Genomic DNA, 26,891 nt, shown 5'->3' on the forward strand with positions numbered 1-26,891 from the left:
GGTCAGCCAGTTTGTCGTCGCTGTCAAGAAGTCCGGTGATTTACGGGTCTGCATCGATCCTAAACCGCTGAATGCAGCCCTCAAGAGGGAAAGATACCAGATTCCCGTGATCGACGACATGCTGCCCGATTTGGCAGGTGCTCGTGTGTTCACCAAAGTTGATCTCGCGTCCGCTTTTTGGCAATTGGAGCTTGACGATGAGTCTAGCCAGTTAACAACTTTTGCCACTCCTCATGGGAGGTACCGCTGGCTTCGTTTGCCGTTTGGTCTGTGTGTATCGAGCGAGATATTTCAGAAACATTTACACCAAGAATTGCTGGGCCTGCCAGGTGTGAAGTGCATTGCTGATGATGTACTTATTTATGGAACGGATGATGCTGATCATGACAGCAACCTGGAGAGTTTCATGAAGAGGTGTCAGGTGAAGGGCATAAAGCTCAACCGCGCGAAGTTGGATTACAAGTGCAAAGAAGTTCCCTTCCATGGGCATCTTTTGACAGCAGAAGGCCTGAAGCCAGATCCTCAGAAAGTTAAGGCGATTACTGAAATGCCACGGCCTGAGAAGCCAGACGATGTGTCGCGTCTAAATGGTATGGCCAATTACCTCAGCCGTTTCCTACCAAATTTGTCTGACGTAATGAAGCCGCTGCGTGACCTAACACATAAGGATGTAGAGTGGTGCTGGTCCGACACGCAAGAACGGGCTTGGTGTGAAGTCAAGAGACTCATTGCATCTGCCCCTGTGCTATCCTACTACAAGCCAGACGAGCCGCTAGAGGTGTAATGTGACAGCAGTTTGGCTGGTCTTGGCGCAGCCCTAATGCAAGGCGGTCATCCCATTGCCTATGCGAGCAGAGCGTTAACGGAAACAGAGTCTCGTTACGCACAAATTGAGAAAGAAATGCTTGCGATTGTGTACGCTGTGGAGAAGTTCAACGACTACACCTTTGGTAGAAAAACAGTGGTTTTCAGTGATCACAAGCCATTGGAATCGATTCTAAAGAAGCCTTTGCATCGTGCCCCAAAGCGTTTGCAAGGCATGATCATTCGCCTTCAAAAGTACGACTTGGAGGTGAAGTATGAGAAGGGCAACAAGATGTTCTTAGCCGACACCCTTTCAAGAGCATTCCTTCCAGCCGGTGAGCATGACGAGCAAGAGTTTGAAACCATCAATATGATCAAGTATCTCCCGGTGTCGGAAGAAAGGCTCCTGCAGATTCAGCGAGACACTGAAGCGGACGAATCTCTTCAAGTATTGAAGGGTGTTATTCAGAAAGGCTGGCCAGAGCAAAAGAGTGAAGTGCCCAGTGTTATCTCCCCTTACTTCAACATGCGTGATGAAATGTCTATCCAAGATGGCCTCATCTTTAGGGGAGAGCGAGTTGTGGTTCCGCGAGCTTCTAGAAGCGAGTTATTGAAGCGAATTCACAGCTCACATCTTGGGGTCAACGGCTGTTTAAACAGAGCGCGCGAGTGTTTGTATTGGCCTGGGATGACGGCTGATATAAAGAACTATGTGTCAACTTGCGAGGCATGTCGGGAGTATGAGCGCGGTCAACCCAAGGAAACAATGATGTCCCCTGAAACGCCTAACCGTCCCTGGCAACGAGTTGCAGCCGATTTATTTGAGCTCGAAGGAAAAACTTACTTAGTAACCTCGGATTACTACAGCGATTTCTTTGAGTTGGATCATTTGAGGTCTCCATCGTCGACCTCTGTCATCAGGAAGTTAAAGGCTCATTTTGCGCGGCACGGCATTCCTGAGCAACTGGTGACTGATAACGGCTCACAATTTACGTCGCGTGATTTTCTCAGGTTCGCGAAGGAATGGGACTTTGAACATCTCACGAGCAGCCCATACCACAGTCAGGGTAACGGTAAAGCAGAGAGTGCAGTAAAAGAGGCTAAGAAGATTCTTAGAAAGTGTAAAGTGGGTGGAACGGATGCTTTTCTTGCTTTGCTTGATCATCGCAACACCCCACCTGCCGGTGTCCAAGTGAGTCCTACACAGCGCCTTTTCAACAGAAGGACTAGGAGTCTGCTACCAATGACGGCCAGTTTGCTTGCACCACAGGCTATCCCAGATAATGAGCAATGCAAGGCCAAGCTCGAACAGCGCAAGCAGCGACAGGCCAGGTATTACAACAGAGGGGCTGTCGATCTGGAGCCTTTGAAAAGAGGAGAAACCGTGAGGCTGAGACCTTTCCACCTGGGCAAGCGTGAGTGGTCAAAAGGAGTGGTCCGAAATCGGCTGGGCGAGAGATCGTATGAGGTAGAGACGCCGCACAGCACTGTTCGCCGCAACCGTGTTCACTTACGAAAGACAAACGAGCCATCACCGCCACTTTCAGATGATTTGCCTGTTGAGTTACCTGCTTCCCCGGAGCCACAGTCGGATAGGTCGCAGAATGCCGTTCCCGTAGAAGCTGCTCCGCCTGCGTCAAGTTCAGGCAATGCGTCTCCGGTTCAGCCGGAAGGTTCCCCGACTGTTGCAGAGTCTCCCAAGCCAGTGCTAAGGCGATCCGAGCGCCAACGACGGCCACCTAGGCACTTGGATGACTATGTGCTTACAAAGCCATAAACTGTTTTTTGCCAGACTGTTCTAGATATTTCTAACGCGTGAACTTTAGGCTCGAGTACTTATCTCTAGAATGCGTGCTTAATTCATATTATGTATTTGTCAGCTCGTACGTTTGTTAGTTGTTTAGAGCAAAGCTTATGTTGTTTTTCTTTCTTTTTTCATTTATAAAAGGGAGGGTGTTATAATATGTGCATGTATATGCATTCCCTTGAGACGCTACTTAGCTATTTAGTATGCTGTTATCTTAGTTCGTTGTCAGTTACAACGTAGATTTAAAGTAAACACTTGTTCGTTTACTCGTGTTGATCCTTGTGTTATTACATAGTTGATTTATCTTTTTCGACTTACAGTTGAGAATAAACGTGTTGTGTTGGGTACAAGCACGAATCGTTTGCATGTCTGTACATCAGGAAGACAACGACTAGCGCAAGCTGAGAAATAGTCAGTTCAAGGCGCTCGAAAAGTCAATGGTTTAATTCTCAAAAGCCGTGTCTGAAATATACGTAAAAAAGCATTACATCAGTGCTATTTTATCCCTTGGCAAATTAAATACAACAAGATGTCGAATGAAGCACATTTAGCAGGAACGAGGCTGAACGACAGTAGCACTCTTTGTTCACCTTGCTCCAGTCAAATAAGTCGTTCTTCACCTAACATTTACATAGACATCTTGGTTCCCAAGGCTGTTCCCTTGGTAATTTTTCCTGGATAATTATTTTTCTTGTATTTTAGGATCTACTTCACCAATGAGTGTATTAAAACATTCAAATTCGTCCATTATTCTCCGTCCGATTAAATTTTGTCCATTGTCCTGTGTGCACGAACACATCAATTTAAATTATTTCTCTTCTAAATGTGGATACTACACAGTCTAACACGCTCACATGAACAAGGCTATTCAGTCTAAACTTGAAATACCAAGGCAATGACGTAATTTCTTTACCTATTTCTCTCAATGAGACACGCCTGCAGGGAATCACGGTATTAGTATTGAGCGTGGCCAAGTCTAGAACATGTTTCGTTGAATACAACTACCATGATTCCGTGTGGGCGTGTCTCACAGAGAGAAATGTGTCGTAAGGTTTTCTTTTAATTTATTGCACATCTTTTGTCAAATATTCTCTTATTACTACAAATCTCTTACAACTTTTGTCTGTCTTGTTTTGCTGTTAAACTGCTGGAGCGATCTGTGTGCATAACTATTTTAAAAACGTTTAAAAAAATCTAAAACGTTCTAAATAAAAACAACTGAATTTTCGACTGCCTTCTGCGGTTTTCTTCAAAGAAATGAATCCGCAAATATGCAAGCTAATACGTTATTGCTCGATACCCCTGAGGGACGCAATCGGTGACGCATAAACCCTTGGGAAGGGTGCTCTTTCATTAACAGAGTTTTTTTTTCCAGTTTCTGTCTCCAATAATAACCTTCTGTCCTTGTTATTCACGCCTTCTTCCAAAATACTCGCATAATTAGGGTGTATGTCGTGACCAGTGGTTTCGGTTTGTTGTTTAACCGCGGAGTCGGCATTCCAGTTTTTGTTTGTTTGTTTGTTTTGTTTTGTTTTATTTTTAAGAACCGCTCACATTTTATTTCTGACGGTACGAATGTTCACCGCGCGAGCTGGCCATAAGCGATGAACGAGGTTGTTCAGTCTAAATATCAAGGCAATGACATTATTTTTTTTTTCGATTCCCTCAATGAGACACGCCTGCTGAGAATCACGGTAGATGTATTGAGCGTGGCCAAGTCTAGGGCATGTTTTGTTGAATACAATTACCGTGATTCCCTGTAGGAGTGTTTCATAGAGGGAGTTGGGGATTGGTCCACATGAATACAACATAAACTCGGTCAATATGCCGTCATCTGGAACTCATGCTTGGTCAATAAGGAATTTCTTAGGCACTATGCACAGCCGAGCAGGTCAATAACAAAACATATACCCTACATAATGATCTATTGCAGTTCAATATTGATTTCGTAGTGTTATTGTTAAGTAGGAAACGTAAGTATCTTTCGCGCTAATCACAACAGTTACTAAAATTAGAAAAAATAACGTTGACTAGTACTGTGACAACGGGTTTGCCGGGAGCATTAAAATTAAAAGTCTTTCTTCAATGGACTTTCGGCGGGAAACTCATTGCGCTTGCCTCTGGGAAAATGAACTATGACTGGGAGGGAGGAGGGGGATGAGCTTAGCATGCGCTCGGTTGCGCAAAAGGAACTTGCCACGTGCTTAGTAGCACTGGATCTGCACACTAAAATAGGAACACTTTGAACTTGGTCTCAACACGTTTATTCTTCAGTCTTGCTTAAATGTGCGGTAACAACAAAGCTGGTTTAAAATGCACACCTGCAGGCTATATACACAGCCGAGAAAGGTTATATTTCAAACATAATTTCAACTTGAAAGAAAATACTTTAGTTTGATCAGTAAGAACTACCCTTAATTCGTATAAACACAATTTATTACCAATAAAGATACTTAGGAGCTAGTCGAAACCTTAGGTTGGCTCAAAAGTACATCATTGCACATGATTATTATTTGTACAGGTCTCCAAGTGTTTTAATCTTAACATTACGTTGTAAACTTATGTCCGCAATTAGTAAGACATCCGCGCCTAATCGATGATTAACCAGTTTTACTGATAAATTTTCAATGTATATTTGAGCCTCTTTCGCCTGTCAGTGCATTGAAACCTCTAAAATTCGGCCATTCTCCGTCTGATTAAAGCTAATTTTCAATCCGTACTGCGCAGTCTCGGGCTTTGTTTACAGTTTTGGTTGGAATTCGTTGACACGTTACATTTCAGTAATGGCGTACATGCAGTATTCTAGTCTGCCATTACGGGTCGTTTTCTTTCAGGGGCGTCGGTTTGAAATATTATCGAGGTACTTCTACTCGTATTAATGTTTTGCAAAGATATCTGGTGTTAACAATGAAGAATATGGCAAGTGGCCCCGAAAAGTTTTATTTTGGCTGGTAAACAGTCCTTCGTGCGAGGCTCACATAAACATTGCAGGCGCAGCTAGCCCAGAACAGACTGGGTCAAAACAACAGACCATTTCTAAGGCTACTATAAACTATGACTCGAAAAACGCTTATCCGCGTATTCATTATTTTACATTTATACAACGTCTATAAAGTAAAAATCACACGACTTGTTACCTATTGGGACACTTACTAATTTCACTATCAATTTTGACTCAAAAAGACGCCTTTCGAATATATGGCGTCTACAAACTAAAGACTACACGACTTATTATCTATTGACTCACCAAGAAGACTAAAGTTAAAAATTATGTCAGGTATTTCACCAGTTATAATCCACCAAGATTTTTTCTCTTGGTTTGATTGGTCAAAATGTTTCACGTGATACATTTCAACCACAATTATCACAAGATTATGCCCTTTTTAACATGAAAATGCTGAATAGAGAAACGCTTGCGTGACATTTGAATAACTCACGTGCCCTGGAGTAACAATATCCAACAAATCAATGATTGCAGAAATTAATTGAAAACGTCTTTTCCAAAACTAAGTTTCTAACCGCGAGCGGTTGACTCTATTTAAGTCTGGACTTTTTGTTGGGAAATGACTGCAGAAAATTCTTGGAGAATGATAACGCTAGTGAAGTACAACTGGATCATTTTTCAATTGGCTGAAACGTCCCTGGCTTCAAAACTGTCGTCCTAATTTTATTATGCTCATTTCCTAGCCACTCTAGTCATATGTACACCATGCCTTACTCGGACAATGGACATTTCGGAAACTAACGAAGTCTACTATCATCTACTATTTTACACTTCTTTTGCAAGAAGTTCCTCAGGTCCTTGCTTACTTTCTCTGTGACTCAAGTTCTCCTTCGAGTTCTCCTCCGTCAGTCTCTCTTTCTAAAAACGCCAAAAAGACACAAAGAAATGGTAAGTACAGTTGAACCTCTCTACAAAGAAAACCTTTAAAAACCCAGCTGTCCGTTATAGAGTAAAGTGGCTTGTACTAAAACCCGACACAAAACGAAAACCTTGCACACCAGTTAGCCTAAATAGCACTCCGGTTAGCCTGAATAGCACTCCGGTTAGCCCGAATAACGCTAAGGTTAGTCTGTTTACGGTTAATTCTCAATAATGCTAATAGGTTTTGCTCGTTTCGGTGGTTTCGTTTCGTTTCATTCACTCCGGATTTTAGTACATACCGAGAAAAGTTCATAATCAGTAGCGCACTATGGAGACGAACAAATCCTGGCCGTTGTAGATAAGTGACCGTTATCGAGAGATAACCGAGAGCCGGTTGTCCACCTAAAATTTTACGATACATATAAAAGAACTTGAATCAAGTGGACCTTTTCAATTGTTAGTGCTCTTAGGTTGAGCACTTTAACAAAATACTGTAGCAACAGTAATAGGTAAATGAAATAGATTAACAACTTTAATTTAAAAGTGTACAGTTATCTTGTCTCCCTGTTCATATGTTGTAATGTTCTACCTTATAGGTAGGGTGTCTTTATTGAGAGGGGCAAGGTCTTAAATTTTTTTCAAAGTTTTTTTTTATATATAAATAGCAGTTTATTTGTTAACAATGACATTACAATACATAGCGTACTTAAAAAAAACATTATTTAATTTAAATAGAGGGCATGCAAGAAAAATAAATAAATAACAAAGAAAATAGGACAGAGGAAAGGTAACGTTGCTGACTATTTTTTTTTTTTTTGCCTTTTTAAATACTATATTTATTGTTGAGGGTTAGAACTGTATCTGTTTCTTAGATTTATGCTTCTCTATTTACATTTTGCTTGTAAGGATGGCCATGAAAGCTTCCCAGTAGTACTCTTCGTCTTTTCTAGAGGCAGTGCAAATATAATATTTTGCGATAATCAAGCAGAGGTTTAAACCAAGTCGACGAGAGAAGTCATTGGTAACACCGTACATGATCACGTTTTCATCAAGAGTTATTGGCTCAAAGTTCCACCCAATTAGTATAGTGAATTCAATAAAAAATACAATAAAACCTTATTAGAGAGATGGACTGAAAGAACATTTCATGATAATCTCAAGTTATGTCAAAATTATTTAGCTAAAGCACAAATTATTATCTGATCGGATACAGCAGCCAATTTATTTAAAATCATTTTTTATGCTGCAAATACAGTCACCACTAATCAATCTCGTATTTGGTGAGCTGTAAATAGAAATACAGTATCAAAACCACTTACTTTCTTTTCCAAAATCAAACGTCACGTTATCCCCAATCAGCACGAACGGTGCCCAGTCTTCAACCTTGGGAAAGCCGTTACCTCTCATCCACTTCATGGCCTCGTGAAGAGATTCACTAGCACTTTCTCCATGAGCAAGATGCTCGTAGAAATGATTCATGAGCTGCTCTGTTGCACTGTCCCCAAGGGCCCACAATGCCACAAGTACCGACCGTGCACCGGATCCTAGGAACGCCCGAGCGATTCCAACAACTCCCTCGGCTCTAATCTGTCCACGTGCACTGTGACAGCAGCTAAGTACCACCAGTTTCGCTCGTAGTCGAACTTTCGAGATGTCAGACATCGTCAATAGGTAGTCGTCGTCTTGAGGAGCCCCACCAGCAACCCGTACAGTTGGCGCAAGGGCAATCTCTCCTCTTTCAGCATTTCCATGTGCAGCAATGTGTATCAAACTCACTGAACTTATCGCCTCAAGGACAGCCCGCTTTGTTGCACATTCTCCTATCAGAGGCTGAACGCCCAGCAGTCGTCCCACCATCTCCGCTTCCTTTCTTGCACAAGGCAATGGCTTGAAGTTCTCAAGACGTCCCTTGTAAAACACCCGGCCAACTTGAGGATCACCCACTATCAGTGCACCAGTTTGACTGTGATAGTCTGTTGGACTGTCCTGGATGAGCTTCAGAATCGACAAAGAAGGAACGATACGGATCCTGAAAGCCTCTGATAAATACTTGCCGTCTTCATCACTTAACGCTGCAAATGGAACTTGGTTCAAGAAGCGATCAGGAACAATAATGATTTCGGGCTCTTCAAGTAAATCAACCACAGGACCGATGACCATTCGGTAACACAAAGAAAGGCTGGATTCGGGATTTTGACTTTCCTCGTCGTCGTCTTCAACAAGTCGCAAAGCCGCGACGCTCTCTTCTAGGGATGATTTCAGTTGTGCCTCAATTTCATTGAAAGATCGGTCTTCGCAACTCTTTTCGGGTAAAACACCAAAGCTGCGGAAACTTTTATAAAAAAAATTATCCAAGCTGGGAACCAATCCGGCACCAACAATCTCTTCATTTACTTTTGTTCTTCGCAAATAAATGCCCCCGCTTGCTTTGAGAATCCAAACAATTATTTCCTGACCATGATAAGTAATGTACAGACAAAGGCAGTTCCTCTCTTTTTTCATAATGTTTTCAATCCATAAATGTGGATAAGCCGAGATTTGTTTGTTTCCCAGAGAGTACTGAGCTGCCATCAAGTCTGCTAGGGCTCTAGCCCGTCCCATTTCTTCAACACACAAGGCGTCGTTAGGCATCCCGCAAGCACAAAAGAAATCACTGAGGTTCTGATATGAAAAAAGGTGTACGTCTGAAAATGATATCTTAAACTGATCGTTGTCTTTAAGAAAAGCTCGCAACTTTTCCCTTTTTCTAACAAACTGAAGCAAATACGTAAACGCTTCCTTGATTTTTCCTTGCGATAGCTCCACATAAAAAAGGTGGTTATGACATTGGCACTCATTCTCAACGTCTCCAATATCTTTACATATCGATAGTGCTTTTTCAAGACATTTTTCAGCTTGCACATATTCTTGAAGAGATAGAAACACATTTCCCAGGTTTCCGTACTCTGCTGCTTGTCCTTCTCTGTCATCAACTTCTATTTTGATCGCAAGTGCTTTTTCATGGTATTCTCGAGCTTTAGCATATTCACCAGTAGATTGAAACACAGTTCCTAAGTTTCCGTAATCTGCTGCTTGCCCTTTTCTGTCACCAATTTCCATTCTAATCGCAAGTGCCTTCTCAATGTATTCTTGGGCTCTGGCATATTCACCAAAAGATTCAAACACACTTCCTAGGTTTCCGTAATTTGCTGCTTGTCCTTTTCTGTCACCAATTTCCATACTGATCGCAAGTGCTTTCTCATGGTATTCTTTAGCTTTGGCATATTCACCAACATATTTCAACAAAGTTCCTAGGTTTCCATAATCTGCTGCTTGTCCTTTTCTGTCGCCAATTTCCATTCTGATCGCAAGTGCTTTCTCATGGTATTCTTGAGCTTTCGCATATTCACCAGTAGATTGAAACACAGTTCCTAAGTTTCCGTAATCTGCTGCTTGCCCTTTTCTGTCACCAATTTCTATTCTGATCGCAAGTGCTTTCTTAATGAATTTTTGAGCTTTAGCATATTCACCAAGAGATTTAAACACAGTTCCTAGGTTTCCGTAATCTGCTGCTTGTCCTTGTCTGTCACCAATTTCCATTCTGATCGCAAGTGCTTTATCAGTGTATTCTTGAGCTTTAGCATATTCACAAAGAGATACAAACACAGTTCCTAGGTTTCCGTACTCTGCTGCTTGTCCTTTTCTGTCACCAATTTCCATTCTGATCGCAAGTGCTTTCTCGTGGTATTCTTGGGCTTTGGCATATTCACCAAGAGAACAAAACACACTTCCTAGGTTTCCGTAATCTGCTGCTTGTCCATCCCTGTCACCAATTTCCATTCTGATCGCAAGTGCTTTCTCGATGTATTCTTGGGCTTTTACATATTCACCAAGAGATAGAAACACAGTTCCTAGGTTTCCGTAATCTACTGCTTGTCCTTTTCTGTCACCAATTTCCATTCTGATCGCAAGTGCTTTCTCAATGTATTCTTGAGCTTTGGCATATTCACCAAGAGATAGAAACACAGTTCCTAAGTTTCCGTAATCTGCTGCTTGTCCGTTCCTGTCTCCAATTTGTACTCTGATTGCAAGTGCTTTCTCAATGTATTCTTGAGCTTTGGTAAATTCACCAATAGAATAAAACACACTTCCTAGGTTTCCGTAATCTACTGCTTGTCCATCCCTGTCACCAATTTCCATTCTGATCGCAAGTGCTTTCTCGATGTATCCTTGAGCTTTAGCATATTCACCCAGAGAAGAAACACTTTCCTAGGTTTCCGTAATCTGATGCTTGACCTTCTCTGTCGCCAATTTCCATTCTGATCGCAAGTGCTTTCTCAATGTATTCTTGAGCTTTTGCATATTCACCAAGAGATAGAAACAGATTTCCTAGGTTTCCGTAAGCTGTTGCCTCTCTTTTTCTTTCACCTGTTTCTTTCATAATATTGATTGTTCTCTCATACAGTTCTTTTGCCTCTACATACTTACACTGTTGCTTATATATATTTGCCAGTTTAAGGGTAAAGTTACCTTCTTTGGCTGGTTCACCCGAATCGCGAAAAACCACAATAAGTTCCCTGCCGTATTTTGTTGCGTTTGTGTAATCACCGATAAGACAGTATGCATCGAACATTGTTTTATAGAATACTGCGTTCAATAGTTTGACATACTGTTCTTCTATTTCTTTAACATCAGTCAAGAGAATCAAACATTCCTTGCACAACTCAATGGCTTTTATGCAGCGACCAGTGTTGAGAAGAAACCTTGCGACAACTAGGCCTATGGCTACGAAGATTGCCTCGCAAAAGTTTTCTAAGTTGACCATGACGTCTTGCTGAGTTAGCCCTGTGACAAATAAGAAAGAAAATTGAACAAACATTGGAAGAAACTGAATGGAGGTGTAAGACCAAGTTAAAAAAAATAAATGTTTCTCGTCCCCGCTTGCTTCATATTTTTGGGGCCGCCTTCTTTTTTATTATTTGCCATTGGAAAAGTTGGAATAAAAAAAAATACAGCAGACGTCAGTACAACTGAAAATTCTGTAAGAGGTGGCTTTTTTCTTCGCTTTAACACGAATTCAGGCCAAAATGTCAAAGCCTTGGTACGCTAGGGACGGACTGGATAGTTCAATTACCTTGCAAGATTTATTTTGCAATTTCGTCTGCTGTTATTTTGCAATAACAAATAACAAAAAAAAGCGCCCGCCCGCTCGCTTTTTTTTTATAAAAATCCGGACAATAAACATTTTTTTTTTATTTGGCCTAATGTATAATAAAGTAATGCCTTTATATAATAAAAAAAATCGACGTTTAGAATGGAAAGTCACTTCCAAATATTTCGAAACCCTGCCCTTTCCCTATGGCCCCTGTTCACTAGAAATATTTATTGGCCACACGTCGTCTGATTGGTACACTCGATTAATTCGAAATCTAATCACGACCAACTCATAACAAAAATTAAACTTCGATAATATGTCCTAACGTCCACGAAAACTTCAAAAAGCGTCCAATTTGTTTCATCCAACGCAGAAACCCCAACAATACAAAATCTACTTGAAAAAACTTAAAACGAAAAATGAAGCCTGAATTTACATCAATATTTAAAGCAAAAGGAACGAACGAAGCTATGCCGATAGAAAAAAAACAAAACAAAGAAACCAAAAATATATTACATAACTATTCTCACGCAACATGATAATTAAACCTAATGATTGAATTCTCTCGTGTCTCTCGTTCATGGCATGTGCTGACAAAGCGCCTGCAACACTTCAGTTGCGTCAATATTTATCAGGCGAAGCACTAAAGGTCGTGGAGCCTTTGCGACATTTTGCGGCGGGTATGAGATTAGAACGAAAGTTTGGTGGCAAAAGACGTCAAATCGCTCTACATTTAGAGGAATTGGAGAACTTCAAGCCACTTTGTCCTAGAAATGCAAAGGATCTTAAGGGACTTGCAGATTTACTTGACGTAACTGTGACGTAAAGGAGGCCGGTCGACATGACGAGTAAGGAAACGGATCGTTTTTCCTCAGTTTGTGTAAGAAATTTACGGAAGCAATGCTAGAGCAGTATCATCGGTGGATTTACGAAAATGATCGTTGAAACTCGCTGAGAGAGTTCATTTACCAAGAAGCAGAATTCGAGACTGTGGCATAGGAAACAATTCGAGGCTTGAGCAAACGTGGGAACAAGAACGATAACGAACTGACTTTCTTTGGCAATACGCAGAAATCGTCAGGAAACCAGAGAAAAGGTGGATTTCGGCCGTGTAAAGTTAGCAGTGGTCACCATGGAGTTTGGCGTTGCGAGAAATTCAAAGCTATGAGTCTCTCAGAGAGATAGGAAGCCGCTAAGAGCCTAAAACTGTGCAATCGTTGCCTAACAGGAGAGCACAGTGGAGAGGCGTGCGTCAGATCTAGGATCTGTGGAATAAACAATTGTATGAACACTCAAAACCGATTGTTGCATCGCGAACCTGTACAGTCAGATCAAAGTGATCAGGCGAACTCTCGTAATCAGCGAGAAAGAGTCCATGGGCCATGAGAAGATATCCAAGAAGATGAAGGCAGTGTAACAAATATTGGCATGGAGAGAAATCCAGTGGTCTTTCTTCTCCCCAGGAGCCAGTTGAGCAGCCGACAGTGACTACACACGGCGTTCAACCTAGATTTGTGGCACTTCGGCAGAATTAAAGCAAACGCGTTATTGGAAGAAGCATCCACTAAAACATATGTAAATGCTCACGTCGCTCAGTGCTGAATTGGAACTTCAGGGTGAACCCCAAAAAGTGACTGTGAATGTTTTAAATGCCAGATTGAAACCTTCGAGACTACGCCAGTTGAGTTCGAGCTGGACAGTACGAATAGTAGTGTGACGACCAAGATGAGTGCATTTACAGCAGAAAGAGTCATTGGAAGTATGAAAGTCATTGACTGGGGAGTCACGTGATGACTCCACGCGAGTAAGAAGCAAGAGTTCGAACTCTCCACTTTAAAGTTTATCAATGTTCGGTATTTTGATTAATGTCATTTGCCTAAGCTTGGCCGACAGTCTTCATGAATTTAAGAACAAGGTCTCAAATCTTAAGAATGACCAGTACAGATTCCAATGCTGATTCAACTTCGATAAAGCTGGATACCGTCCTTGCCAAAATGGACGACCTACTAAAATCCAGAGACTTGCAAGAAACAAAACTAGACTGGAGAGCTCGCAGAAGAAAACGGCCGCTGATATGAATACTCTGAAAGATAGTTACAGCGCACTCGACGCTCAAATAAGCGAAGTAAGCAACGAACTGGCTCTCAAGGCTGCTTGTGAGGAATTAGCATCAATTCACAGCAAGATGGAAGACCTTGAAAATAGATCCAAAAGAAAGAATATCGTTCTCTTGGGACTTAAGGAGGGCGCAGAAACCGCACATACCACTTTTGAGTCGTTTTTGAAAGTCGAGTTCTTTGATAAACATATGCTACAGCTGTCAGGTATCGAAGTTATGAAGGCGCATCGAACGAATGTCAGCCTAAGAGCCTAAGAGCTACGGCTAAAAACCCTTCACCTGTAAGACCGATACATAGAGGTTTTCTGTCAAAGTTCAAATTCTTGTGACCGCCTCCCGCGTGGGGGGGAGGCGGGCCGGGCGAGAGCGGGGGAGTGGGGGGGGGCGGGGGCCGGGGGACGGGTGGAGGGGGGCCCCGCGGCGCGGCGGCGAGCGAGGACCCGGAAGCGGAGGGGGAGGGGGGGACGGAGGGGCGGGAGGTGGGCGGGGGGGGGGGGGGGAGTGGGGGCCGGCGCGAGCCCCCCGGCCGGCGCCGCCGTAGGGCGCGGGGGGCGGCGGCGGGGACCGCGGCAACACAGCACCACGCGGGGTTCAAATTTTTATTCAAATTCTTAAAGTCGCCGCAAGTATATTGAAGGATAACCTCTTTCTGGACAGTCAGATCTTTATTTCTGATGATGTTTCAAAGAACGTCCGCAAAGAACGAGCACAGCTTCGTATATACGTTTCATCTCCAGGGGATCAGAGAAAGAGATGATGTTGAATTTGCTTTCATACCATGGCCGATACCAGCGCAAATTTTATTCAAGGAGAAAAACTGCTCAAAATTGATATCCTTTAAGTTTTCGGATGATTAGTCAGACTGAGCTTTTCTTTTTTCTCTTTTCCATATTTCGACTTATTGTTATTATTTTATTGTTTACACTCGGTGTAAGACCATAGAAATTGAACGCTTGTCGTTGTTCCAAGTTAGATATCGTTCGCATATCTATCCGGGGGGATCGCCGAACAGCCGACGAGGCGGGGCAGAAACCGGAGAGGGAGAACACACTGCCGAACACAGAGAGGAGCAGCGCCAGAGGATGCGCCACGAATCGCAGGAACGAGACGGATGACAGATCGTTCTGACCAAGGGCAGCGCGCGCAACTGTTGAATAATAAGATGTAGTATCAGTACGCTAGTTGTTGTATTATCATCGCCTTTATGTGGAGATCTCGACGGGAGTGCATTGAAACCACATGATGGTAAGTGCGCTTTCGTTTTGTATGTTTTTCATTGTGTTTATGTTTGTTTATGTTTCTGCTTACACTGCGCGAAAGATTCTACTTTTGTCTGCTTACGCTATACACAAAATATACACAAGAAAGAAAATTCTTTGATATAATTTTCTGCCTTAAACAACGCCTCTTCCTTGCAATAAAACAATTGTATCAGTTGAGTAAACAAAATCTGAAGCCCGATACTATTAAATTATCATCGTTAAATGTTAGAGGCCTAAGCAGTTTTAAATCAAAGATCTCTTCGAGATATCGACTATTTTGCATGAAGTATGAGTAGAAGGTTTATCCGGGCATTGTTGTTCGAACATATCATGAAAGAATTCAAACGTCTTTCAGTTCAAGCAATTTTTTTTATTTTCGCGGAGGAAATGCTGTATTTGTCAGTCGCGACGGCTGGGCGCTTTGCGACTCACACTATGGCTTGGTTAAAAATAGAAAACTTTGACGTTTTCCTTTAATCCAAATAGTTGTTTCCTTTCGAGTTAGAAAGATTTCTACTCGGCTTAATGCAGGGTTCCCGATAAAGTTTACGCACGACAGAGTTACCTTTTGTCTCGTCGCGCAATCTTCACCCCACATTGAGAAGTAAATTTTCGTTTGAATATTGCCAAAAGCAACTTCTCCTCGCGTTATTCCTTACCTTACGGCTACACATCCCATTTCTAACGGCTACATTTCCAGTAAAACAGTTGCTGTTTTTTTTTTTCTAATGGCGATTCATTTACTACTGAACAGAAGCAAAAACGCGTTTACTGCTTCCACCGGAAGTAATTTCACAACAGACTACAAAAACACCTGTAAATATCACTTCACACCTGCATTGAATGATGTGGAAATTCTAAATTGTGCAACTCAGCAGAAATAATCAGTTGTCAGGAAATTAATTTCCTGGTTAAAATTTGCAAAACTTTTAGTGTGTGAAAGACTTGTACCTGTACGAATCTTAATCGTTTTAAACCTCGTTGCCTTCGAGCGCTGAACCCCTAACTTTCTTAATTGGTTATGTACTGTAGCAATCGGGCTACTCACGTTTCAAAATTGTTATATACGTTTATAAAATTGACGCACTTCTACCGAGTGAGGCTTAGAACACCCTCAGACAAATCCCTTGAGAAATGAAAGCAGTCCCTTGAGAGTTAACACAAATGTGGCGAATTTGGTCCAAGAGTGACAAGCTTCTCACTATATCCTCTCGATGAAAACGACGAGCGATATTTTCTTGGTGTAGAAAGCAAAAGGCTGATTTGATATTTTTACAAGAAACACACTCCTGCAAAGAGCGAGAGGCTCAGTGGAAAAAAGAATAGGGCACGGAGATATTATTCTCGCATGGGCGTACAACGCCAGAGGTGCGCGGTGCTTGTAAAGAAAGGCTTTGATATTGATATACGTTTGACTCAGATAGATTCAATTGGAAGACTTCTATTGCTAAAATCTGTGGTCAAAGAGAAAACTTATACAATTGCAACATCTATGGACCGAACAAAGATATTGACGCTAATTTTATCACAATCTGTCGAACCTATTTTAAAGAACCAATGACTTCGAATAAAAAAAAAACATAATTATGGGATGTGATTTTAATTGTCCGCTTAGACAAAAAAGGTTGAATTCAAATTCTTAGAAGACACGTTGTAAAATCTATTGAAGAAATCAAGGATCAATTCAGGCCTAGTTCAGACATCGTGCTTCTGCCGTGCCGAACTAAATTGCAATAAGGTTCGACTGTAGCACGGCAGAAGCACGACGGCTGAACTAGGCCTCAGTCTCCATGACATTTGGCGACAAAGCTTTACTTGAGGACGTTGTTCTCCATTTATATTATGTAGGTTAGATTATTGGTTGATCTCGAATAAACTACATGATTTAGTACTCGTTTTAAAGAATAAATCTTTGTTCGCTGCGTGGCACTTCTAACTGTCATTATTAAATTCTCAACCTCGGATAGTGCATTTCTAGCATTCTGATTGGTTTACTGAATCCTGGTTGTCAGCTCGTATACCTACGTTTGACCTTATATGGGAAATGAGTGTGGCAAGTGCCGCTTAGCGTAAATTAAAATTTTCAGGAAGCGACAGTTCCTTAAAAAAAAATGGTTTTAAACAGAAAATTTGGCGAGCTTTATGAACAAGAAATAATTAGCGGTGCCTAGAGAAACCACAGAAATGCCATAGTAAATTTAACTACGCAAAACAAAAGGATTGATGCGAAAAGTTTAATTGATAATACGCACAACAAGAGCGAGTGAATAAGGTAGAAAAGCAGCAAATAATTTACGAAAGAACGGCAAACTGACACAGTTTCATTCAGTGTACGTCATAAAACTAGGCTCAGCACTTTAGTAAAGTTTGTTACCTTTCAATCTTGGTTTTGTACTTTTACACTTCAATAAACCAGTTCGACTTTGAGCTCAATTTCGCTTCAAATAATATAGAAGTCTTGATGACAGCCGTGGAGCCGTAAAGAAGTACAATGTATTAAAAACACTTGCTTCGTTCGACTTGCACAAGACTTGCAGTTTCCAGAAAGCTTTTGCTTCGGATCTTCTTGTAATTCTTAACTGTTGTCACAATTTCCAGGATATTTAGACGACTTTAGAGGGGATTGTTCGAGGAAAATCTTGGGAAGAAAGCTCTCTCACTCGCTTTCCTCGTAAGTTTCATTCAACTCAAGAAGTGAACACCGCGCCTGAAATTTTCGCGCCTTCTTATACTATCACTTCGTTTACATCAAAATGAAATGTCCAGTCGATTTAAACTTGAGAAGAATTTAATAAAACAATTATTCCATTCGCCCTTGTTGGATACGAGGTCGTTATAGCCAACTCGGCGCTTCGCGCCTCGTTGGCTATTTACTACCTCGTATCCAACGCGGGCTCATGGAATAATTGTTAAATATTGCGGAAAAAAGTATATTGTAAGTGCCAAAAAGTTCATTATAAACCAAACGTTTCTAAGAAGTATTTCAACGCTTCTAGGCCACTGTGATCCCGCACAACAGTGGCCTAGAAGCGTTGAAATACTTCTTAGACAAACGCCCCGTGCTCAATCCACCCACGGCAACACTCACTCGCTTAGCTGAACTGGTTCTCACCCTTAACGCTTTCTCGTTTAACGATGACTTTTACCATCAGGTGGGAGGAGTCGCCATGGGCAGCAAAATGGGCCCGAACTACGCATGTTTATTTGTAGGCTATGTGGAAGACCAAATCAACCAACTGTACACCGGTTTTGTACCTCAGCTCCATTGGCGATACATCGACGATGTGGTAGGAGTCGCGTGTTGTGACCGTGTGAAACTTGAGGAATACATTGCATTTGTATCTAACTTTCATCCCGCTCTGCAATTCACACATACAATCTCCGAAACCGAGTTACCTTTCCTGGATATCATATTGCGCATTTCTGGTGACCGTCTCTCAACTTCCATTCAGTACAAAGCCACTGATACCCACAGCTATCTTTATCACGACTCATCACATCCCCGCCACTGCAAAGAAAGTCTCCCGCACGGTCAGTTTTTACGCCTACGGCGCCTCTGTTCCGACAACGCCGACTTTCTCAACCAAGCCCATGAGATGGCGTCTTTCTTTTAAAGGCGTGGCCACAATCCACAAACCCTCCAACAATACCTGGAGAAGATAAAAGTTCTATCCCAGACCGACGCCCTCCGAAAGAACATCTCAACAGAGGAAAAGGTGAACAGGATTCCATTGGTTCTCACATACCACCCTCTAAACAGAATCAAGCGAATCCTGCTAGACAACTTCAAGGTAGTCACTGACGACCCCGCGACTACTCACATTTTCCATCAGACGCCGATGGTCGCGTTTTGCCGAGATAGAAACTTGCGTTCAACGCTGGTACACACAGCCTCCAAGCAAGCTACCACACGCTCAGGGTCTTACCCTTGTGAAAACTCCCGCTGTCGCACTTGGGACCACATCTCTAGTAACGCCAACATCCAGGGCCCAAAGAATTCTATTAACATTCGGGAGTCGTTCACGTGTTTGCCCTCAAGCCTCATTTACTGCATCTCCTGCCGCCGCTGCCCTGCCATTTACATCGGCGAAACTGGGCGCACTCTAAGAGAACGTTTAGGGGAACATCTTAGAAGCATTACCAAGAGTGCGCCTGGCCTCCCCGTCGCAGAGCATTTCAACTCAAACGGACACAGCTCAGCGGACGCACAGGTCCGCGGCGTCAAGCTCTGCGGCGGTAACAAGCAAAGAAAGCGGCAGCAGATGCGTTTAACCCTATCCAGACCGGGGGGGGGGGGGGGCGGAAAGTGCCCGCGCCGACTTTGAACGCTTATAACTTTTTTAATATTCAACCAAACGCTGCCAAACTTTGAGACTTTATCTAAAATTTATCTGGGAATAATTTGGTAGGGTAGGTTGTTGTGTCAGGAACTTGACGTCACCATGGCAACGGCATTTTGACAGGCATGTTTTCCCAAATTTGTAATTTTCCTGTTTCTATTAATGAAAAATAACTTTAAAGCAATTATTTTCATCTGTTTACGGGTTTTAAGCACATTTTTATTGGTTTTGAGTATTTTCCAGTAATTTTGGGCGGTTTTCTGACGTTTTGAAAAAATTCGAAATCCAAGATGGCGGATCCAAGATGGCGGCTGTTTTGACATTATGATGTCATTGTCACGTGATGTGACGTCATCATCCTACGTGACATATAGCAAAAGATAGATTTTGGGACATACTATTTATCCTGTAAGTTTCATTGTGATTGCTTAAATATTCTGGAAGTTACGGAGGGGGGCGGAATCCGCCCCCCCCCCCCCCGGTCTGAAAAGACCAAAAAAAAGCCCGGTCTGAATAGGGAACTTGGCACCTGCCAACCGCGCGGCCTCAACTTAGATTTCCGTTTCTATTGAGGTTCTTGCGCGCGCGCGCGTGCTAGAGACATGACTTTAAATAATACTCTCGTGGCGTATTTTTAACGGTCGTTTTATTTACGACCAATTTATCACTGATGAAGGGCTAAGCCCGAAACGTTTGGTTTATAATGAACTTTTTGGCACTTAAAATATACTTCTTTCCGCAATACATGATTTAGTGTTTACATTCAAACGTTTACTGCGGTTTAAATTGACCGAGGTCAAATTCACTGAACCTAAGTAGATTAGTGCAGTGTTTATACAGTGGAACCCCGATATAACGATCTTCGATATAACGATATTCCCGATAGAAGATGAATATCAGTCCCGATGTACAGTAAAATATATGGGTCATAACCCCGATATAACGATCTTCGATATAACGATATTCCCGATATAACGATGAGAATTTAGCGGACCGAACGTAAAATCATCCCGATATAACGATATTATCCATACACAGTCACAATTTAAGCAAAACATTGAATTTAAATTAATAAAGTAACAGTAATCGAGTACTCTCATCATCGAGTACGATGATGTACGGAAATGGTACTGTGTTTTAAGCCTCTTTATTCAGTAAAAAATATATATGTTAGGTTTACCCTGATATAACGATATTTTTGGTTATTTTACGGCCATATCGTTATATCGGGAGTTTCGATATAACGATACCTCGATATAACGATATAATTTTACTGCTCCCTTGGCATATCGTTATATCGGGGTTCCACTGTACTGCCTCAAATAACCAAAGTTAATCTGTCAACACTGCCAAAAATCGAATTGGCGTGAAATACAAGCTAATGCGCGCAATTTTTAAAACATGGTCGGTATTAACAAGAAAGCGGTGCCGGGCTCTGATAGTCATTACCTTTTTCTTTTTAATTCTTGAGAAGCAAGTAGAAGCGTCTCGATTATGGCAACTGCTAATACTACAACACCTCAAGAAAGTGAGGCGAAAACGGATGATTTTACTGCAACTTATGCAGCGAAATAGCAGGCGAGCGAGACGTGCTTGGTCCTGGCCAAGGAACCAATTCTGGTTCGAAAACCTACTAAACGGGTCTTTTGTCGAAGATTGGTGGAAGGAGAACTTCCGAATTACAAGACGTACCTTTGAGTTTATTGCCGGTCCGTGTGACTGGTCCGGAGATGGCGAAGAAAGACACCAGACTGCGGCAATCTATCCCAGTGCATAAGCGAGTAGGGGTAGCATAACGGCGGTTAGCAACGGGCGACACAAACCGATCTACAGGACTACAATTCGGTATTGCATGGACAGTGCACGGCCATGTTGATAAAACAGGATTTTTGCAATGCTATTGCTAAACGTGCTAAAGAATTCATCAAATTTCAAGAAACCGACCAAGAGGTGCTACAAAGTATTAGATTGTTTACAAACAAGTCTCCATTTTCCCAAGTAGTAGGGGCTATTGACGGTTGTCCTATTGCTTTGAAGACAGTGCCTGTGGACGAGCGAATTTATTACTTCAACCGAAAGCAAGATTATTCTGTTGTGATTCAAGGTGTTGCTGACGCGTCATTTCGATTTCTCGATATAAGTGCGGGCTATCCTGGTAGCGGTTTGACTGCCGTAATAATTTAAAAATGTGTCCTTATTTTTTTCCATTTTGCTAGAGCACGAAACGTGGCGCAGAGAGAGCCTGAACTCCGCGAATATAAAAAAGGAAACGTGTCAAGGAAACTTGAACTCGGGATAAATCAAAAAAAACTTTACCGCAACCGGATGTATCTGTCAATTTGACCTCGGTTTATACCGAGCTAAGCCATAGTTAACTATGGCTAAACCAAGCCAAATCACTGCATCATTATCGCCTTTGCTTTTGTCTTTTGAGGTATTAATTGATGTTTGCATTGACCAAAAATTTACCTAGGTAAGTAAACCGCGGTAAAAATCCCAAGTGTAAACACGGCATAAGTTTGACAGACATGTTTCGACAGAGCCTCTGTCAACTTCAGTTGAATGGTTTGCAAAGCCCACAGAGTTAAATAATAAGTAGACAAAAAATGCTAATTAAGATCGTTGAAATCTTTGACTGTGCTTTGCAATCGATTGATATGATAATCATGTATCTAACAGTGATTAAACCAAATTTCTCCTCAAAATAACTATACCAAATCAAAGGGGAATGTGGACTAATGTATTGATATTGAAACAAATTCTCTCGACTTCTATTATGAAAAATATATGGATACCAGTAAGGAGAATTTGTATTTACATAATAGGATTGAACTAAAAGTATTAGTTATAACATTTACTTTTATCTCCATTTTAATTACTAAGAATCAACGTTGGTGTAGTTAGGGTACAATGCTGAAGTTTTCTTTAATTTGTTTGCTGCTGAAATCACGAAAGTTGTGGTAAAAAGGTTATTAAAGAAAAGCGAAAGCGGCGATCGTGCATTGAAAGTTCCACACTTATTAGCGTCTCTTCATACGGCATTTATGGAGATCAAAGATGTCAGATTTCGCATTCATAATCAAGACGCACACAGCATCCATCGAGTTTGTTCATCCCGACACAGGGGACCCAATCGCTGTATTAGTTATTCGTAATCTTAAAATAATAAAACAAGTAGATTTGTTGCTGGAAAAGTAGCAACAAATGGGGATGCCGTAAAGATGTTTTATGCTTTATAATAAACCGTAGACTACATTGGTCGGAAGAGTTCCGTTATAGCTTTTTTTTTATGGTAAGGGCAACAGTGGATATAGTCACTGATATAGTTCAGGATAAGATTTTTTAAAACTGAGAACATTGAAGGACCGTAAACATGAACGACATCTCAATAAATTAATTCAAGGTGACTTTACAACACAATAAAGAGGAGTACCACGGTGCAGAACCTGATAAGGCTCCCTCTTATTGTCCCTCGGGTAAAGTGCATGTCTCAATCTCGGCACTTCTCACTGCGAGCGAAAAAAAATAAGATCGACAAAAGACTTAAACTCGGAGAAATTTCTTGGAATTGGTAGCCAACTATATTTATATATGGCGACCGGTGACCTCCTCCAAAAGAAAACGAACTTTTTTCTCGGGAAGCATTTTGTAAGTTTGTAATATTGGATATTATAATTCAAACTATTCCGCAGAACTTTTTTCCTTTGATGTTTCCGAAAATTATAAGTGAGGCTCGTGAGAAACGTCGCGCTGCTGTTTTTGGTATGTTTCATGAGGAACGAAACGTTTTGCTTTGGATTAATGGAAAACACGGGGCCGGGGTCCCGGGGTCCCGGGGTGTGGAAAAACGCGGGGTCTCGGGGTCTGTGGAAAACACGGGGTGTGGAAAACGCGGGGTTCCGGGGTCTGTGGAAAACACGGGGTCCCACGTAATTTTTATTCCAAAGTTGAATTTGTTTTTTGTTTTGAAAACAGTTAGTAGCGGCAGTTGTGAAATGTTTTAGGGTTCTTTTTAATTTTTTTTTTTTTAAATCGCTATGCCCTAAGACCCTTTCAGTGATATGAAAAGGTAGGTCGTTCCAAAGTTTAGGGGCGTAAAGGGAAAAGGATCTTTGACCGTATGTACATGTTTACACGTCAGGAATTTATAAGAGTAATTGGCCATTTGATCGAAGGGAACGAGCTGGTTTAGAGGCGTTAAAAAGCCAAGTTAAGTAGGTTGGTGAATGACAATTAAGGGATTTGTATGTTAAAAGTAGGATCTTAAAAACGATGCGTGATTTGACAGGAAGTCAGTGCATGTCCTTGAGAATAGGGGTTTCATTTGTTCTTTCCGCTTAGCTTTCCAGTAATCAGTCGTGCTGCAATGTTCTTTATGTAGGCTGCATTTTACCATGCTCAAGCTTAGGAAGGCCGTAAAGTATACTGTTGCAGTAATCCAGGCGTGAAATGACAAAAGCGTTCACATTTGAGATTGTCATGACATATATTCCTCATCCTAAATACTCGGTACTGCCAAAAGCACGGCACCGCACGCCGATTCATCATGAATGACCCCGAATGAAGTCAGCGCAGTGCAAGTCATGGACGGGTTGTTGGCGCGTAGTTTGTAGAAAAGGGAGGGGGGGGGGCTGAATGTGTTCGGATTCAGGACAAAAATTTTGTCCAACTTACAAAATGTTTATAACTCATAATTAGTTTCTTTTATTTTAAAAATGGAAAAATCGATATTTAAAGGATCGCAAAGACAAGTATATGATTCACAAACTTGAATGGTTTTTTTACGAAATGAAAAAATAGGCTTTCAATGCAGAGGAAATACGTTTTGGGGGAATGTATTTTTTTTTTTTCCCCCCCTTTTCTAACTTTGGTGATAAACTGCTATACATGTATTTTTAGCCAGATTTTTTTTCACCGTCTAGATCTTTTTATTTTTAGACCGCGGGACCCCACGTTTTTCACAGACCCCGGGATCCCGGGTTTTTCACACCCCGTGTTTTCCACAGACCCCGGGACCCCGCCCCCCGTTTTCTACACCCCGCGTTTTCCACAGACCCCGGGACCCCGCGTTTTCCACACCCCGAGTTTTCCACAGACCCCGGGACCTCGCGTTTTCCACACCCCGGGACCCCGGGACCCCGGCCCCCCGTGTTTTCCACTAATCCTTTTGTTTTGGATTCGATGTGAATTATTTACACAGCATGTCTACTATCCAAATAGAAGAACGCTCGTTACCACAATGTCAACACGTTGTACTGAAGGCGAACAAACTCTTTTTTCATGTTCTTCAAATATCGAAAGGATAATCTTCAGCAACCCCAAAAAATATTGAAATTTTTTGGCGACTACAATGCCTTTAAAGTTCGAATAAAGCGATGTATTGGCGAAAAATATAAAGCGACCTCTTAGCGTGTTTACTTTATTGTTAATTAAATTTCAACAGACATCACGTAAGACACAAAAGTGGCGAAAAAAACGTCTTAATTCACGAGTACTTTTTACTACAGTTTACTTAAGTCAAACAAACACTCTTTTGTTAATAAAACTTTGTTTACATTTAAAGACACATGCAGTACTGTATATTGACTTAATGTTATTGGGAAAAGTCAGCCGCATGTAACTGATTTAGCTGATTTAATTAGCAACACATTGAAAGTGTAAACATTTGACGGAACCGGCAAGGAATTTTAGCTTTCGCGAAGGAAAATACCAAAATAAATCGCTTTTGCTTATCATATTGGCATAGTCAACCTTTTTTCCGCCAGTCGCTCTAACGATACGAGGAATGAGAGTCTAACTGTAACTGAATAATTTAGATGTTAGCTAGTTCGGGCGGTTTATTCTCGGGTAAATTGAAAGGAACTTTTAAACGCTTTTGTTTACACGAAGCTGAACACAAAAATAGAAACAATCCATCAATCACCTTGCAAAACCAGTTATCCTCGAGTTCATGCATTTGACCAATTTCCTTGTCTTCCGCATCAAAACCTGTTTTCCTCAATTCCTCACAATTTAACCCAACCTTGCCAAAACCGGTTTACCCAACACCCAAGGGACCAATATATGATGCTGTTATTGGTTATTTCGGTTGTTAATCTTATTATCCTCATTCCTAAGGGAAATACACACGCACCCTGAAAACAACTAGGATGCCCTTAGGCATCCCAAAAATGTTCTTATGTACCTGCGTTCCTGTGTGCTTTCTTTTCACCGGTTTGGGGGCGATTGAATCAGAGCGAAGGCGTTTTACGTTGCGAGTTCTAAACGGTAATCGATCTGTCGCAATGTCAATACGACGCGCCTCGAGTTTCAACTGTTATTAACTCAAGTTACTAAAACCATTAACTATTAACTATCCTCGCGGGGAGTTTCGTGTTTCAATTTAATGGTGACGAGAAGAGAAGAGAGTCTCCTTCTCTCTTCTCTCCCGCGAGTGGAATTAATAGTTAATAACAGTTAAAGTAAAACTTGAGACATAATTGAGGTGCGTCGTATTGACATTGCGCAAAACCGATTACCGTTTAAAACTCGCAACGTAAACCGCCTTCGTTTAAATTCAAATCGCTCCCAAACCGGTGAAAAAAAAAAAAAAAAAACAGGAACGCAGGTAAATACGAACATTTTTTTTAAGATTATGAATAACTAATACAGCGTTTGGGTCCCCTGTAATCCCGACATATTACACTCGCATTGGACAGGTTCCTAAATACGTATTCAAGATCAGTACTGGAATCAGTGAATTTTGTTAATCAAGTCTAAAAAGATGGCTGCGGGTATCGATGTTGTACGTACTTACAACTGTCCTGTGTTAAAGCTGAAGGCACTCTAGTGTTTTTGAAGCTCTCTCCGTTCGTCTGGCAATGTTCTGTGCTCAACCCAAGCGAAACTGAAGTATAAACAATGTTCGAGTAAAGCGTTATATGATCTGCCCACATTCCTCAGTCGTCAATTGCAACTTGAATGACTTGTGAATCACGCGACGCTTGGATCAACAAAAAGGTCAAGTGATTGTTAAAAGTGATTTTTTTAAAAAGTTCTAGAATTTTCTTTGCTATATTTAGCTTTTTCCAACCCATCTTCTCGTTTCAACTTTCCTTCCTATTTTTTTTGCCAAAAATGGGAATTAATTCCAGCAAGTACAAGTGAACTCCGATATTTTGCACCTTCAAGGGAAACAAAAAATAATTCCAATAGCCCATACTTACGTATTAGTCAATTCCAAAACCGCCCATGCCCCCCCCCCCCCCCGCCCTCCGGGCAAACCCCCGGGCATTTGACTTTTGACTTTTTGGTCAAATTCCCCGCTATGTTGGCAGTGTAGTCGGTCAAATGCCCCACTGGTTAGGGCTACACAGAGCGTCAAATTCCCCACACTTTTCGGATTTTAAGACAAAACGATAAAATTACAACAAAACGACGAAAACATCGATGTTTACTTTTGCTCCGTGTAGCTTGAAATCGCTCTTTCTTGCTCTTCTACTAACGTTATCTAAACCGAGCATGCGAGCACTTGTAAAAATGTGCGAGCACGAGCAAACGAGCACCCACTAAAATTTTGCG

At 41.6% G+C, this 26,891-nt stretch overlaps 1 pseudogene across 1 annotated transcript; it reads right to left on the reverse strand.

Moving 5' to 3' along the window:
• Nucleotides 1–5,141: 5,141 nt before the first annotated feature.
• On the reverse strand, nt 5,142–26,196 carry LOC144660432 (uncharacterized; annotated as a pseudogene). The gene is made up of 3 exons (XR_013572089.1): nt 26,128–26,196; nt 7,796–11,300; nt 5,142–6,473 (listed from the first exon to the last, which is right to left on the reverse strand). The product of XR_013572089.1 is annotated as an uncharacterized LOC144660432 (transcript).
• Between the last annotated feature and the right edge of the window lie 695 nt (nt 26,197–26,891).

This window comes from Oculina patagonica, chromosome 7 (genome assembly GCF_052425735.1).
Source record: "Oculina patagonica isolate OP01 chromosome 7, crgOcupat, whole genome shotgun sequence".
In the NCBI taxonomy this organism is placed as follows: Eukaryota; Metazoa; Cnidaria; class Anthozoa; order Scleractinia; family Oculinidae; genus Oculina; species Oculina patagonica.